The 3,225-nt window shown below is 46.0% G+C and overlaps 1 pseudogene; it reads right to left on the reverse strand.

Annotated features, from left to right (window-relative positions):
* Window positions 1-345: 345 nt before the first annotated feature.
* Window positions 346-2,919, reverse strand: LOC127348080 (putative receptor-like protein kinase At3g47110; annotated as a pseudogene).
* Between the last annotated feature and the right edge of the window lie 306 nt (window positions 2,920-3,225).

The raw sequence follows: 3,225 nt of genomic DNA on the forward strand, positions 1-3,225 counted from the left end.
GGGTGGCCGAGGCGGCCAGACCACCCCTAGGCGCGGCCAGGCCTGGCCTGCGCCTAGGGCAGGTGTGGGCCCCTCGTGGCCCCCCTCCATCTCGTATTCTGGCTTCGGGAGTCTTCATGTAAAATATTGGTTTTTCTATATTTTCCGGGAATTTTCCCAAAAGTTGGATTTCTGCACAAAAACAAGACACGAGAGCAATTCTGCTGAAAACAGTGTTAGTCCGTGTTAGTTGTATTCAAAACACACAAGATAGAGGGCAAACAACAACAAAAGTGTTCGGGAAAGTAGATACGTTTTGGACGTATCAAGGCCCAACTCAAATATTGATAGAATAAAGTTGTCTCCCTAGCTTGTTGCAGAGGATTGTATTGAAGTACCATTTGTTTGGTTATCAAACAAATGAATTGTTGTTTTGTATTGCAATGGCTTGACATTAACTACATGACCTAAGTTGGCTGGAAATGCTTGGCAAACCCAATGCATGAGGCTAAGCCCTCCAACAAACATGGAGTCCGTGGGCCTCTTCCCAGTGAATATTTCGAGTAGCATGATTCCAAAGCTGAACACGTCGCTCTTCCTTGATGCTTTTCCCATGAGCGCATACTATATCATAAATGTTTGAACAAAACATGTTCATTAGCTAAATGGGAATCTTCACTCATAACATAATTTGCACAAAAATGTTCATCGATGAAGTACCTGGTGCCATATAACCGATTGTCCCTGGCATGCTTGCTGAAACAATCAAATTGTCGTCTCCAAGTAGTAATTGGGCAATTCCGAAGTCCGCTAAATGCACCGTCATCTCCTCATCGAACAACATGTTACTAGGTTTCAAGTCACAATGTAGCACAACCTCCTGGTTGCCATGGTGAAGATAATCCATTGCCATTGACACATCGAGAATAATGTCCAATCTTTTAAGGAATGACACTAAGCAAGGCCTCCTTTCAGTGTGCAGGCATGCATCCAAGTTACCATTGGACATAATTGAAGCAGTAGTGCTCTAAAATCCAATTTGGAACACGCATTCACAATTCTTATCAAATTACGATGCCTAGACATCCGTAATACTTGACATTCAGCTACAAAGCTCTTTGCAGCTACCTTGACTTGCATGTTGAGCACTTTTATCGCGACCACCAAACCATCATCAAGTTGGCCCTTGAAAACTTTGCTGAAACTTCCAACACCAAGTAAGTTGTTCTTGTTGAAATTGTCAGTGGCACGAAAAAACTCCTGATAGGACACCAACCTATAGCTGATCGCATCTATCATGCAATTAGAAGTTAAAACAACTGGCTTCTTCATGATTTTGATTTTAGTGATTATGTATGAGAAAGCAACAATAGCACCAACAATTACCGTGATTGCCGAGATTGCAAACTTGAGAAAGTGTTGACCATGACTTTGGTGAGGCTTGTCTAGGCATGGTGAGAATCCTAGGTGTGTACCATCACATAGTCCAATATTTTCCATCAAATACTGGAAGATGAGATTTGAGAAAACACCTCCATTTGGTCTTTTCCCTTCTAGCTTGTTAAAGGAGAGGTTCATATCAGTAAGATAGGTGCAGTTGGCGAGGTAATTTGGTATCGTACCTGAAATATTGTTAGGAGAGGTCCAGTGCTACCAAGTTGGTTAAGTGATCGAATATCTGTGGGATGAAACCCTCAAATAAGTTGTGTGACAGGTCTAGGTAGGTTAACATTTGATGAGGCACAGATGAACTTGGTAGGGTGCCGACTAAGCGATTGTTAGAAATATCTATCACATCAATCACTTGCATGAAGCTGAGATCTAGAGAAACATGGTTTCAAGCCTAGACATATTGAGGATTGTACGAGACATAGGACCAGATAAATAATTAGATTGCAAGTCCAGAGTTTGGAGCATGACAAGGGAGCCAATACCCTCTGATATGGGCCCGGATAGATTGTTGTGGCTAAGATCAAGAACACTAAGAGGAGGCAGCCTTCCGATATCTGATGGGATAGAACCAGTGAGGCTTGTGTTTGTGAGGCTGAGGACATGGAGGGAAGAGAAGTTACCGAGATGAGGGCTGAGCCCTCTATGGAGGGGAATGCCTACTAGCACGAGGGCGGTGACTCGCTGCCAACGCCTGCCGCAAGATACACCAACCTAGTGGCAGAAGGATGTATTGGTGGTCCAATTGCCACCGAGGACGTCGAAAGGATCAGAGAGCCCAGCTTTGAAGGAGAGAAGCGCCGAAAGGTCGGTGTTGTTGCTTGGAGCAGCAGAAGATACATCCCTCACTGCTAGCAAAACGAACCATGATACCATATGAAAGCTTGGCCATGCCGCTAGAGTGGTGCTTAAATGTGATTACGAATGAACCAGCAAGCATACGCGCTCTTCTTATGTACAGGCACATCACACAGAGGTTTGGTCAAGTTTGGACTTGGTTCACAATAACAAGTGACAATTACACGCACTTCTCGATGATTGACAGGTTGCCGGCCGGCCTGTAACTGGACTGACCCATCTTGACAATAGGTCATCATTATCTAAATAAATCTTTACAATAACTCATCATAGGACCTGTTCTGGTGATAGTGATTACTGATCTTGACAATAACTCATCACAAGATTGTATGTGGAATCAAAATGAAACAGTTTGCAAAGGTGTTGAATATATCAGGGACGAACTTAGCAAACTTGTGTCAGCACTAAGGACCATCTTAAAAATTTGTGTCAGCACTCGACAGTAGCTTGCACATATATATGTTAATCTCCATGCTGACGGATGAAACAATTTCACTGTTACGCATTATACCAACAGGTGCCGAATGATTCAGAAAACTTGTCTCTGCTCTGCAGGCAGCCACTAAGAACATTCAGAAGCTCTGAAAGGTCATAGGTGAGCTCCGCCGCAAGGGCCACCACGGCTACGGTCATGGCAGCAACTGCAGTCCCCGTAGGGCAGCAGCGGGCGGCAGACCAGGAGGGCAGCCAGCGAGGGGAAGGTGGACGACGTAGCTGGTCGGTCGCCTAGGTTTCCTATTCCTGGATAGCGCTGCATGAGGGCATCTCCAACCGCGCGACCCAAACCGCGGCCGCGCGTCCGTTTGGGTCGAGCCGGACAAAAACGCGGCCCAGCGCGCGGACCCATCCCTAAAACGGATGGCCGCGGCGTCCGGGACGACCCAAACCCGGCCCAAATCTGGGACGAGTTTGCGTGGCCGCGGACGCCGGATGCTGGTC

The sequence above is a fragment of the Lolium perenne genome, chromosome 4 (genome assembly GCF_019359855.2).
Source record: "Lolium perenne isolate Kyuss_39 chromosome 4, Kyuss_2.0, whole genome shotgun sequence".
NCBI classification, from domain to species: Eukaryota; Viridiplantae; Streptophyta; class Magnoliopsida; order Poales; family Poaceae; genus Lolium; species Lolium perenne.